Source organism: Tachyglossus aculeatus, chromosome 10 (assembly GCF_015852505.1).
Source record: "Tachyglossus aculeatus isolate mTacAcu1 chromosome 10, mTacAcu1.pri, whole genome shotgun sequence".
NCBI classification, from domain to species: domain Eukaryota; kingdom Metazoa; phylum Chordata; class Mammalia; order Monotremata; family Tachyglossidae; genus Tachyglossus; species Tachyglossus aculeatus.
The window spans coordinates 11669276-11683653 of NC_052075.1; positions in this window are offsets into that span (position 1 = coordinate 11669276).

The window sequence follows — 14378 nt, forward strand, 5'->3', positions numbered from 1 at the left end:
GGTTGGCTGAGGGTCTGCTAAACCACAGGCTTGGCTAGCAGAATACAGAATAACAGGTGGCTCACTGGGGATCCATTTAGGGTCTTTTCAGTTGATCAGATGCTACATTTGTGGAAGTGCTTGGAGTGTCTAATGGGAGTATGGGCCCGGGACTGGATCCAGACAATGGTGAATTGGTCAACTTGCCATTTAGCAGTGATGTTCGCACTTGTCAGTGAGGCTGTCCCTCCATTTTGTACAAAAGAAAGCTGTCTCATTTTCTGGGACGGGGAAGCAGGAACTCCAAACATTTGTCACCATTGTGGAATTCCTTGGACCGGTGGACCCCACACGCGGTCCTTTCCATCTGGTTGAGGATGTAGGAGTCCAACCAGGAGAAGCAATGTGGTCTAGCAGAGCATGGATTTGGCAGTCAGAAGGACCTGGGTTCTGATTCCGGCTCTGCTACTTGTTTCCTGTGTGACCTTGGGTAAATCACTTCACTTCTCTCTCCCTCAGTTACCTCATCTGTAAAATGGGGATTAAGACCGTGAGAGCCTTGTAGGACAGGGACTGGATCCAACCTGATTAGCTTGTATCTACCCCAGCGCTTAGTACAGTGCCTGACGCCTAGTGCTTAACAAATACCATTTTTTTTTATACCGAAGGCCCAGTTTGGCCCTGCTATTTCAGAAGAACCTGGGAGACCAGGCTACTTAGGCCCCCCGGGTGATCAGGGAAACCCCCCTTGTTTTGCCGTCTCAAGGGCCTCCAAGCCATCAAATGGATTCCGGATCCCAGGATCCAATCGAGGTTGGTCCTCAATCCCAAAAGATTGTAAACTGCATACCGATTGTATCTACTTCCTCTATTCTACTCTCCCATGTGCTTAGTACAGTCCCCTGCACACGGTACGTGCTGAGTGACATACATCCAGAATCAGAATAGAGAAGCTGCGTGGCCCAGTGGATAGACACAATCCTGTGAGTCAAAAGGGCCTGGGTTCTAATCCTGACTCGGCTACTTGTCTGTTGTGTGATCTTGGGCAAGTCACGTAACTTTGCTGTGCCTTAATTACCTCATCTGTAAAATGGGGATTAAGACTGTGAGGCCTACATAGGACAGGGACTATGTCTGACCTGATTATCTTGTATCCACCACAGGGTTTAATGCAGTGCCTGGCCCACAGTAAGCGCTTAACAAATACCATTAAAAAGAAAAATCTACCTGCCTCCCTCTGGTATGTGACCCCTGGAAGAGTTTCTTGATATCATGCATAGCACCCCTAAAAGGCCAGTGCCCCGTGTTTTAGCCATACTTCTCATACTCCCTTGGGTCTCTTATATTGAGCTGTAGGGGACCAAGAAAATCAGCGGGTTTTGTAGCCAGTCAATCCATAGAGCTCTTGGAAGGTGCAGGACCCCATAAGAACTAATGCAATATTCCGTAGTTGATTAGTGGATAGATTGATTAATGGATAGAGTGCGGGATTGGGAGTCAGAAGGAGCTGGGTTCTAATTCCGGCTCTGTCACATGTCTGCTGTGTGTCCTTGAGCAAGTCACTTAACTTCTCTGTGCCTCAGTTACCTCATTTCTAAAATGGGAATAAGAGTGTGGGACAGGAACTGTGTCTAACCTGATTAACTTGTATCTACCTTTGTGCTTATAACAGCTTGGCACATAGCGCTTAACAAGTACCATTGTTATTATTATTTCATTTTTAAAGTAAGCTTTTGGTATAGAGTGCTTATTTCTCTTCAGTTTCCCCATTTAATCCTTTTGCTGTCTGTATATATCATTTATAGATGCCAACCAAACCAATGGTTGATATACATTTGCCAAACAGTGACTTTCTCAACAATACACTCAATTCTGACCCAACATAGGTTTTAACTAGCTGTTTGGGCTAGAATAGCAATAATAAGAATTCATAATCATTGTGGTATTAAGCACTGATCATGTCCCAAGCATTGTACTAAGTGCTGGAGTTGATACTACATAATCACTTCTGAGGCAGTCCCTAGCCCTGCAGGGCTCACTGGCTAAGAGGAAGGAGGCACTGATATTGTATCTACATTTTGCAGATGAGGAAACTGAGGCACAGAGAAGTTGTGACATGCCCGAGGTCACAAAACAAGCCAGGTCTCCCAACTTCCAATGCAGTCCTTTTCCCACTAGGTCGCTGTTAGGGAATTACGGCCTGTTCATCTGACAGCCCCAAGCTTATTTGTAGAAGGCCATGGGTTCTAATTCTGGCTCTGCCACTTGTCTGCTGTGTGACTTTGGGCAAGTCACTTCACTTCTCTATGCCTCAGTTGCCTCATCTGTAAAATAGGGATTGTAGGGCGGGGACTGTGTCCAACCTAATTACCTTGTATCTACCCCATCACTTAGAACTGCTTGGCCCATAGTAAGCGCTTAACAAATACCATAATAAAAATAATAACAATTATTATTATTATGTATGGTACACTGGTATCAGAAGAAACAAATTGTGCGCTTGACTTTGAAATGGGTGTGTATTACTACTACTGCTACTGATAGTAAATACTATGTGCCAAGCTCTGGACTGAGCTATCATAAATACCATTACTATTATCTCCATTTTAGAGATGAGGAAACTGTGGCCCAGAGGGGATAAATGACTTGCCCAAGGTCATATAGCATGCCAGTGGTATATCTTGGAATAGAACCCAGGTCTTCTGACTCCCAGTCTCGTGTTCTCTCCATTAGTAACCCCAAGTAATCCATCACGGTCCACTCTTCCATGAATCTATCGAAACCCCTCTTGACCCTATTGACGGCCGACTGCACAACTTTCTTTGGGAACAGATTCCTTCTGCTGACCACCACTGAGTTAAAATGGGTTTTTATTTATTTGTCTTGAACTTCCCCTCCTGAAACTTCTGTAGGAAGTCCTGGAGATGGTGGATTTGGCCAATGGAATTTCTACATTGACCCCTTTCATACCCTTCATGATTTTGAAGAACGAATCGTACCATCTCAGCTTTGAAAGCTTCTATTTTCATACGGCAGTCTCTCCTTCCCCCTGCTTATCATGGTTTGCCCTTCTCTAGACCCTCTCTGGTGTTTCTGGGTTCTTCCCAGGATGCAGAGGCCAAAGGAGCCTCCAGACAGACAGTGCCCACATATAGGGATCATTCTTAGAAGGGAAGATTGAGTTGAAGTTGAAGAAAGAATTTGGGCTTTTCCCTCACTCTGACCACTGAGGCAGAATTGAACAAGTGGAGCAGGTTGGGTGCCGTGTTGTATACAGAACTCTGCTTAATTCTCTTAATGAATTTTTCAAGCACTTAATTCTCTTAATGATGGAATTTCTCAAGCACTTAAGTGCTAGTGGGAAAGGTGCAAGGTAATCAGATGAGACAGTCCCGGTCCCACCCGGAGCTCACAGTCTCAGAGTAGGGAGAGCAGGGATCTTATCCCCTTTTATAGAAGAGAACACTGAGGCATAGAGAAGTTAAGTGACTTGTCCAAAGTCACACAGCAAGCCAGAGAACGAGCTGGGACTAGAACCCCAGTATTTTGACTCGCAGTTTCTCTGGCCACCAGCCTACATAGATCTGAACGCCGCACAGTAACCCGTGTGAACCTCTTCTCCTTAGGAAATTGTTGTGGCCAGGACTGACCTTCTTGGGTGCTAGTTGTTGCTGAATTGTATTCCCAAGCACTTAGTACAGTGCTCTGCTCACAGTAAGTTTTCGCTAAATACGATTGAATGAATGAATGAATAAATGAAATGAATGCCCCTAAAAGGACCAGCAGGGCTGAACTGAGGCTGGAGGGGCTGGTTGAAGAAGGAGAGGATGATATCTAGCCCTGGAGAAGAACATTAACAGAGTCAGCGCGGCATAGGAGAAAACCTTTCTGTAAGGAATGAGGCTGTAGCTGGGGAAATGAACAATTGTTTTTTGTGTTGTAATTTTAACCTGGGAATAAAGCTCCCCTCAAATCCTCCCCTGGATTTTCAGACTCCAGCATGGCTCTGTGAGTGTCTTTTGTCAGACACTGCTGCTGCTGCTGAGCAAGAAAGCTGGAACAGCCTTGCCATCCTATAGTGTCTTTCCCTTAGGCCTCACCTCTTTCCATCAGGACAGACCCAGGGGCGTCCCAGCATCTCTGATCTACTGCCATGACCCCCTTTTAGACTGTGAGCCCACTGTTGGGTAGGGACTGTCTCTATATGTTGCCAGTTTGTACTTCCCAAGCGCTTAGTACAATGCTCTGCACATAGTAAGCGCTCAATAAATATGATTGATGATGATGATTGATGAGTGAGAACCATCCAGGGCGTTATGGGGCATTTCTCCCTCAAAAAGCCTCAGCGAAGGCCACTGAAAGATGCACAGATGTCGTCAAAAGCGCTTAGTACAGTGCTTTGCACACAGTAAGTGCTCAGTAAATACGATTGATGATCAAAAGTCACAGTTGCTTTAGATTTCCCTCAACCTGGAGAAAGAAGGTGGAGTATTCCACACTGGAGTGAGGTAGTGAGGTGAGTGATACTGCTAGAGACATCATCCTTTTGGTGGTGGTGGTCTCAGGTCTCTTTAACATCGAGAGGCAGTTTTGCCTAGTTGAAAGAGCGTGGGCTTGTCACTCAGAGGATCTGAGTTCTAATCCTGCTCTTGCCTGCTGTTTGACCTTCGGTATGTCACAACCTCTCTGTGCTTGTTTCCTCATATAAGAGTGTGGATGAAAATGCCCGCTCTTCCTGTTAGACATAGTCTAACAGGGGTAAGGGATTGCATTTGATCTATCATGTTTTAACAACCCTGACATTTAGCACAGTGCTCAGCACATAGTAAGCATTTAGTTAATACCTTCATTATATTATTAATAAAGTCAAGCTGTTGACCTAAAACTAGACAAGCCCATCAGAATAAAACCAGCCTGTTGCCCAGCCTCAATAAAATCCCTAGTTAAGCCCCAAATTCTGCATAACCTGAGCCCCAGAAACTCAAGGTCTAGTGGAGTGTGGTTGCCCACGGGAAGAGCAGAGCGTGGCTCAGCGGAAAGAGCACGGGCTTTGGAGTCAGAGGTCATGGGTTCAAATCCCGGCTCCGCCAATTGTCAGCTGTGTGACCTTGGGCAAGTCACTTCGCTTCTCTGGGCCTCAGTTACCTCATCTGTAAAATGGGGATTAAGACTGTGAGCCCCCCGTGGGACAACCTGATCACCTTGTAACCTCCCCAGCGCTTAGAACAGTGCTTTGCACATAGTAAGCGCTTAATAAATGTCATTATTATTATTTTATAATCCTGCCTGTCATTGATTGAGAGTCCCAAGAAACCGGTTTTCCCGAACCAGCCCAGCAGAAATGATCTTTGCAGCGTGATGGCTACAGGAGATGTGTGTAGGAAGCCACTTCAGACCTTGAAATGGTCTGTATTCTGAGGCCTGTCAAAAGCATGTGCCAAAAACATCAGGGCAGAGCACCGGTACATGCTAAGAACATTCGACTTGCAGCAAATTTCGCCACAAGGATATTTGGCTTGATAGGCTTATTTGGCATGTCCGAGTGGACACATACTTTTCCAGTCACTGTCAGTAAAAAGCCAGTCTAGGTGGTAGATTCATTCATTCATTCAATCGTATTTATTGAGCGCTTACTGTGTGCAGAGCACTGGACTAAGCGCTTGGGAAGTACAAGTTGGCAACATATAGAGATGGTCCCTACCCAACAATGGGCTCACAGTCTAGAAGGGAGAGACAGACAACAAAACAAAACATGTGGACAGGTGTCAAGTCACCAGAATAATAATAATAGCAATTAATTATAATTAATAGAGTAATTAATTAATAGATGTCCATCATCATCACAGCAGCAGCCATAAAAATAAGAAGAGTACCCATGTGCTGTGGGGAACATGCAAATTCTTTTTATCAAATATTTCTGGTTCAGCAACTTGGCAAATTTTCACCAACTAGCAAATCTGCTAACATTAACAGTCTCATGCAAATAGAGAGGTATCTTGCATCATACATTAATTAGTAAGCTTCTTCAACACCTCAAGGGACAACCGTATTTTTGATAAACCAGAACAAATATTTCCAAAGAGCTTCTTCGTCTTGGCTTAAGTAAACTTTTACAAGGAACACTTATCTATTCCTCTGATTAAGATCAAGTGGCGATTTATGTTAGGAGCCTGATTTATTTGATCTAATCCGAGTCTACATCCTGTGTTTAAAGATGTGATTAAAAATTTTGAAGTTGCAGCATGGATTGTGTCAATTCTGTTCATTTTGGCCTACTGGAGATGCCCAAAAGAAGAATGTGCTGTTTTGCCTCCAGATGTCAGAATTGCATAAGAGATAATCTTGGCCAAGAACTTCAGGGATCTAAGTGCTAAGGTTGATACAGATTCATTCATTCATTCATTCAATCGTATTTATTGAGCGCTTACTGTGTGCAGAGCACTGTACTAAGCACTTGGGAAGTACAAGTTGGCAACATATAGAGACGGTCCCTACCCAACGTGGGCTCACAGTCTAGAAGGGGGAGACAGAGAATAAAACAAAGCATATTAACAAAATAAAATAAATAGAATAAATATGTATGAATAGAGTAATTAACACGTACAAACATATATACATATATACAGGTGCTGTGGAGAGGGGAAGGAGGTAAGGTGGGGAGATGAGGAGGGGTAGAGGAAGGAGGGGGCTCAGTCTGGGGGGGGCTCAGAAGGAGGGGCCTCAGTATCTAATAATCAGATTAGATACTCACTGTTCCAGTCCCTCATGGACTTGCAGTAAAAAAGGGATAAGGGGGTGGGGGAGAGATATTTTATCCCCATTTGACAGATGAGAAAAGTGAGACACAGGGAGAGTAAGTGATTTGTCCAAGTTGATACCACAGGCAGGTCGATCAATCAATGGTATTTATTGAGTGCTTGCTATAGTCTTTTAGACTGTGAGCCCACTGTTGGGCAGGGACTGTCTCTGTATGTTGCCAACTTGTACTTCCCAAGCGCTTAGTACAGTGCTGTGCACACAGTAAGTGCTCAATAAATATGATTGATTGATTGAGCACTGTACTAATCACTTGAGAGAGTACAACTGTTAGTAGACACGTCCCCACAATGGGCTTACCGTCTAGAGGACGAGTGGACCGTCTGGGTCTAGAACTTTGGTCTCCTTATTTTGAGTCCCCTGCTCTTCCCACTAGACCATGCTACCTGTGAGCTTCATCAAAAGGCTTTGAGGCTTCCAGCATGGACCAGGGACCGGAAATGAATGAGGGCAAAACTGAGGCTATCTACCAGCTGACGGCAGGGAAATCTTACACGCAAGCCAAAATTTTCATCAGCAGCACACAATTTAATGCTTTCACCAAATTTCGCTCAGAGGCAGCTCACAGATAGAGGAAGAAGTGGAAAACAATTAAAACAAGGCAGCATGGCTTTTAGCAGATTGATGGAGTGTGGGGATGATGGGGCAGCAAGCTTCCTGAAACATTCAAGGTCGATAAAACTGTTCTGCTGTTCAAAATTTTGGCTGTGAGACTTGGACCGTCTAAAGAAGACCCAGCCAGTTTACCGAGGCATTTCACTAGAATCAGAAGGTCATGGGTTCTAATTCTGACTCTCCCGCTTGTCTGCTGTGTGACTTTGGGCAGATCATTTCTCATTGCCTCAGTTACTTCATTTGTAAAACAGGAATTAAGATTGTGAGCCCTATGTGGGATGTGGGCTGTGCCCAGCCTGATTAGTTTATATCTACCCCGGTGCTTAGTACAGGGCCCAGCACATAGTAAATGCTTAACAAACACCATTTTTTAAAAAACAGAACTCAGCAATACATGGCAGGGTAAGATCACAACTGTGGCATCCTAGAGAGCATATGGCACAATTACATTGAAGCGATGCTCACCGCTGGGCAGGGTATTTGAGGAGAATGAACAGTAGCAGGATACTCAAATATAAATGGTATTTGTTAAGCGAAGCAGTGTGGTATAGTGGAAAGAGCCCGGGCTTGGGAGTCAGAGGTCGTAGGTTCTAATTCCAGCTCCACCACTTGTCAGCTGTGTGACTTTGGGCAAGTCACTTCACTTCTCTGGGCCTCAGTTACCTCATCTGTAAAATGGGGATCAAGACTGTGAGCCCCCCGTGGGACAACCTGATCACCTTGTAACCCCCACAGCGCTTAGAACAGTGCTTTGCACATAGTAAGCACTTAAAAAATGCCATTATTATTATTATTCTCTCTGTTTCAGTTCCCTCATCTGTAAAATGGGGATGAAGACCGTGAGCCCCGCGTGAGACAACCTGGTCACCTTGTATCCTCCCCCACCAGTGCATAGAACAGTGATTGGCACATAGTAGGTGCTTAACAAATACCATTATTATTATTATTAAGTGCTTACTATGTGCCAGACGTTGAACTAAGCACTGGGGTAGATACAAGATAATGAGGTTGGATACAGTCCCCTTCTAGACTGTGAGCCCGCTGTTGGGTAGGGACCGTCTCTATATGTTGCAAACTTGTACTTCCCAAGCGCTTAGTTCAGTGCTCTGCACACAGTAAGCACTCAATAAATACAATTGAATGAATGAATACAGTCCCTGTCTCACATGTGCCTCACAGTCTTATCCTTAATCTTTAAAACCTTACTGAAGGCACAGCTTCTGAAAGAGGCCTTCCCCCACTTAAGCTGTCATTTCCTTTTTTCCCCACTCCCTTCTGCAACTCTCTGACTTATTTCCTTTATTCTCCACCTGCTCCCCCAGCCCCCCAACACTTACGTCCGTATTGGTAATTTATTTATTTCTATTAATGTCTGTCTCCCCCTCTAGACTGTAAGCTCATTGTGGATGGGGAATGTAACTGTTATAATGCTCTGTTGTACCCTCCCAAGCACTTAGTACAGCATTCTGCACACAATAAGCGCTTGATAAATGCAGTTGATTGATTAATTCCCATTTTACAGATGAGGTAACTGAGGCACAGAGAAGCGACTTGCCCAAGGTCACACATCAGAGAAAGGACTGTGGTGCACTGTGAGCGAGGAGGGCCAGACAAGTGAGCAAAAGACACAAGTAGAACACATCCTCAAACAATGTGACCCAGCAGTGAGCTGTTGTCAGGGACATTGCAGCGAGCAGTCTAGCAGGTGGCAACGGGGAGAGGGATTGCTCTTCTTGGGGAGAGGCAAAGGCTGGGATTCCAAGAGACGGGTTTTAAAAACAGAAAGACTCTGAATAGGGAGAGCATATCGACCCAGGAACTATTTTTATGTACACACCATATCTGTTTTGCGTGTTGGTCTTCTGAGCCATGCCTGTGCCCAGGGGGAGGATTTCACTGGCGGTCATGTCACTGCCAGAAATTTTATTGTATTCTCCCACAGGCTTTCAGTTGGAAAACAAAGGCCAACCATATGCATATTTTCTCTCACGACATCCCCACTTTGTCAGGGATTCTGGGAAATCCCCCAAGCCCTGAGCTGACAAAACAGAATTGCCGTGGGTTCTACACACCAACTCTGAATATTTCCACAGCTGAGCTAGTTTCAACCATCCTGTTTTCACCATGAGTCCGTGTGATCTTGAACAGTATGACGAACTTTTAGTACACAGAAATTGTTTCCTGACTGAACACCCACAACGAGCTAGGCTTCAAGCAGGGCACAGTCCCTGCCCTTCTGGAGCTTAAATTGAAGAAAACTTGACAGGAAGTAATATCCCATATGCAATGCCCATTCCACAGAAAAGCAGTGTGACCTAGAAGATAGAGCATGGCCCTCGGAGTCAGAAGGACCTGGGTTCTTAGCTCCCTCACTTGTCTGCTGTGTGACCTTGGATAAGTCACTTCACTTCTCTGGGCCTCAGTTACCTCATCTGTAAAAGGGGAATTAAGACTGTGAGCCCCATGTGGGATACGAACTGTTTGTGTCCACTACATGCCAGTACAGTGCCATTAAATCAAATTATTATTATCATTATCAAATGCGACTAAAACAGACCAAAAAAAAAAAAAAAAATCAGGCAGCCACTGCTCTCTCAATTGCTAAAGCCTTTCAGAAATTACATCTCCTTCAGGTGGCTTTTCATGATCAAGGTCTCATCTCCTTACTCTGTTTCCTCTGGCACTGCCACATTAGCACTTCTGTATCCCCCACTTCCTTTAGAACCTAATTTCATATCTTTAAACATTGTTGCTTCCGTCTCCCCAAAATCTATTTGAGTGTCTGTCTCCCACACTAGATTGTAAACTCTTTGAGGGCAGGGGTCATCTCTAATCATTTTTTTTTGTACTCTCCCAAACACTTGGCGCTTGGTACAGTGTTCTGAACGGAGTAAGTGCTCTTTAAATATGATTGATTCATTCACTGATTTGCATTTACTGGCAGAGAAGCAGCCTTCCTTCCTCTCCCTCTCCTCCTCCTCTCCATCCCCCCTACGCCTTACCTCCTTCCCCTCCTCACAGCACCTGTATATATGTTTGTACAGATTTATTACTCTATTTTACTTGTACATATTTACTATTCTATTTATTTTGTTTTGTTTTGTTGTCTGTCTCCCCCTTCTTGAGTGTGAGCCCGCTGTTGGGTAGGGATCGTCTCTATATGGTGCCAACTTGTACTTCCCAAGCGCTTAGTACAGTGCTCTGCACACAGTAAGCGCTCAATAAGAATGAAAGAGCATGGGCTTCGGAGTCAGAGGTCATGGGTTCAAATTCCGGCTTTGCCAATTGTCAGCTGTGTGACTTTGGGCAAGTCAGTTAACTTCTCTGGGCTTCAGCTACCTCATCTGTACTTGGGAAGTACAGATGTCATCATCATTATTATTATTAAATCCCGGCTTTGCCAATTGTCAGTTGTGTGACTTGGGGCAAGTCACTTAATAATAATAATAATAATAATCATTGGCATTTGTTAAGCGCTTACTATGTGAAAAGCACTGTTCTAAGCGCTGGGGAGGATACAGGGTGATCAGGTTGTCCCATGTGGGACTCACAGTCTTAATCCCCATTTTACAGATGAGGTAAATGAGGCCCAGAGAAGTTAAGTGGCTTGCCCAAGAACACACAGCAGACATGTAGTGGAGTTGGGATTCGAGCCCATGACCTCTGACTCCAAAGCCCGTGCTCTTTCCACTGAGCCACAAGGTGATCAGGTTGTCCCATGTGGGGCTCACAATCTTCATCCCCATTTTACAGATGAGGTCACTGAGGCCCAGAGAAGTGGACTTGCCCAAAGTCACACAGCTGACAGTCGGCGGAGCCGGGATTACTTAACTGCTCTGTGCCTCAGTTACCTCATCTATAAAATGGGGATTAAGACTGTGAGCCCCCCGTGGGACAACCTGATCACCTTGTAACCTCCCCAGCGCTCAGAACAGTGCTTTGCACATAGTAAGCGCTTAATAAATGTCATCATCATTATTATTATTAAATCCCGGCTTTGCCAATTGTCAGCTGTGTGACTTTGGGCAAGTCACTTAACTTCTCTGGGCCTCAGTTACCTCATCTGTAAAATGGGGATTAAGGCTGTGAGCCCCCCGTGGGACAACCAGATCACCTTGTAACCTCCCCAGCGCTCAGAACAGTGCTTTGCACATAGTAAGTGCTTAATAAATGCCATTATTATTATTATTCTAGACTGTGAGCCCGTTGTTGGGTAGGGACCGTCTCTTATATGTTAGCGACTTGTACTTCCCAAGCGCTTAGTACAGTGCTCTGCACACAATAAGCACTCAATAAATACGATTGAATGAATGAAAGAAATAGCCCCACATCCAGGACCCTGCTGCGATAGATGTCTAAATAGCAAATGTTTTACTATGAGAAGGGAAAGGGAGAGAGACACCGATATGCATTCAAGTTATAGGTAATACAGTGAGCTCATAAAAGGACTGAAATGATTTGTTTTACTTGTACATATCTATTCTATTTATTTTATTTTGTTAATATGTTTGGTTTTGTTCTCTGTCTCCCCCCTTCTAGACTGTGAGCCCGCTGTTGGGTAGGGATCGTCTCTATATGTTGCCAACTTGGACTTCCCAAGAGCTTAGTACAGTGCTCTGCACACAGTAAGCGCTCAATAAATACGATTGATTGATTGATTGAAGCGCAGTAATACATTTTTTTAAATTTTGGCGCGTTGGAGTCTCCCAAAGGAAGAGGTTCTGGTGTGTTGTTTCCCTCCTAATGTGCCACTAGATGGGAGAATTGCACAGGAGATAGTGTTGATGGCAGAAGGTTTCAGGGACCAAAACCAAAGTTAAATCTCTAATTTTTCCATGTGAATTGTTTCTAAATCGTCCCCCTTATTTCTCCAACAATGTCAGATGTATCAGCAAGCAGGTAGGATCCATATGCTCCATTTTCTACAAGGGAAAAGGGACAGAACTTGTTGTCCAAGCTGCCCTTGTCGATTAGGAGAAACTGAACACATTGTGCCACCGTCACGTTGGCCGTTGCTTCCAACTTGTTGTGCATTATTAAGCTGTCATATCTGCAGCGCGGGTGGAAAACCAAGCTTTTCTTTTCCTTTCGCTCCATCCAGTTCCCAAAGCTGAACACGTCTCATCTGGGCAATATCTTTCCGTCATATGGAAAATGAGTTCTAACGTGGGAAGAGGGAAGGGCCAGGGCCAAGGGCTAGAGGTGGTGGGGCTCTGGGAACCACTTGGGAGATGGGGAGAAGTCTCCCCGATCTATATAAAAATGAGATAGGAAGAAGCTCTGTTAGGTTCATTATATAAACATGGAAAATGCTACAAGAGGCAAAATGATGTGTGTGTTAATTCGATTAATGGTTTGAGAACGAATCCATTTCAGAGAAGCTAATTAAATATTTCATATTGAATTATTTTATATAATATGCTTTGGTATGTGGCAGGGAAATATTAAGTGTTCAATTTTCTCTTCAGGGCCGTTCGGTAATACTTCATTTCCTTGCTTTTACTCGGAGAATTTGGTACTTTAGGTTTTCCAAGGACCGTGATTTCATTGATCTGTTTATTTGTTTAACACCTGTGGGAGGTGCGATATGTAGTTTCCTCATTTCATCCCCAGGATGATTGAGGCTAGGGAAATCATATAAGCGTTAAGTCAAACCAACCTGTTGACCCTATCCGGACTAGCCCAGAATTATAATTCATTCATTCATTCATTCATTCAATTGTATTTATTGAGCGCTTACTGTGTGCAAAGCACTGCACTAAGCGCTTGGGAAGTACAAGTTGGCAACATATGGAGACAGTCCCTACCCAACAGTGGGCTCACAGTCTAGAAGGGGGAGACAGAGAACAAAACCAAACATATTAACAAAATAAAATAAATAGAATAGATATGTACAAGTAAAATAAATAGAGTAATAAATATGTACAAACATCTCTGCACAAGCACTGTAGTAATAAGGGTCAGACACAATCCCTGTCCCACATGGGGCTCACAATCTAGGATGGAGGGAGAACAGGTATCAAATCTCCATTTTACAGATGAGGAAACTGAGTCACAGAGAATTCATCTGACTTGCCCAACATCACTCAGCAGGCCGGTGGTGGAGGTGGGATTTCAAACTCAGGTCTCTTGAATCCCGAGTGCCTGCTTTTTCAACTATAGGCTTTGCTGCTTCTTGTTCCCTTCGGTTCCAACAAACATGAGAGAGGAGCTTCACACTCACTCTATATTCTTTCAAGAATGCTCAGGGTCCCCTTCTTCAGGCTGAGCACTGTCAGGTGCTATGGAAGGTCCAAAGAGAAAAAAAGGCTCTTACAGCCTAATCGGGATGGTAGGATGGAGAGTGATGTACACCAGGTGAGGAGACACTAATCTTGAGAGTCTGTGGTCGGGGCAGGACACACTAAATTCCTGCCTGTGGAGAGGAGGCCTGTGAAACAGCGTGGCTTAGTGGAAAAAACACGGGCTTAGGACTCAGAAGATGTGGGTTCTAATCCCAGCTCTGCCACCTGTCTGCTCTGTGACCTTGGACAAGCCACTTAACTCCTCTGCACCTCAGTTACCTCTTCTGTAAAATGGGAATTAAGACTATGCACCGTAGATGGGACATCCTGATTATCTTGCATCTACTCCAGCACTTAGAACAATGCTAGGCACATAGTAAACACTTAACAAATACCATAATTATTATTATTGTATCCCAACACACACACCTTCTCTCACCTGGCTCAGAACAGCCTTCACGGACTTAGAGAATTAACTGTCAACCTCGTTCCAAAGACAAGTGAGGACCACAGTTTACCCAGCCACCAGTAATAGTAGTTGTAGAAGCAGTGTGGCTCGGTGGAAAGAGCACGGGCTTTGGAGTCAGAAGTCAGGGGGTCAAATCCCGGCTCTGCCAATGGTCAGCTGTGTGACTTTGGGCAAATCACTTAACTTCTCTGTGCCTCAGTTCCCTCATCTGTAAA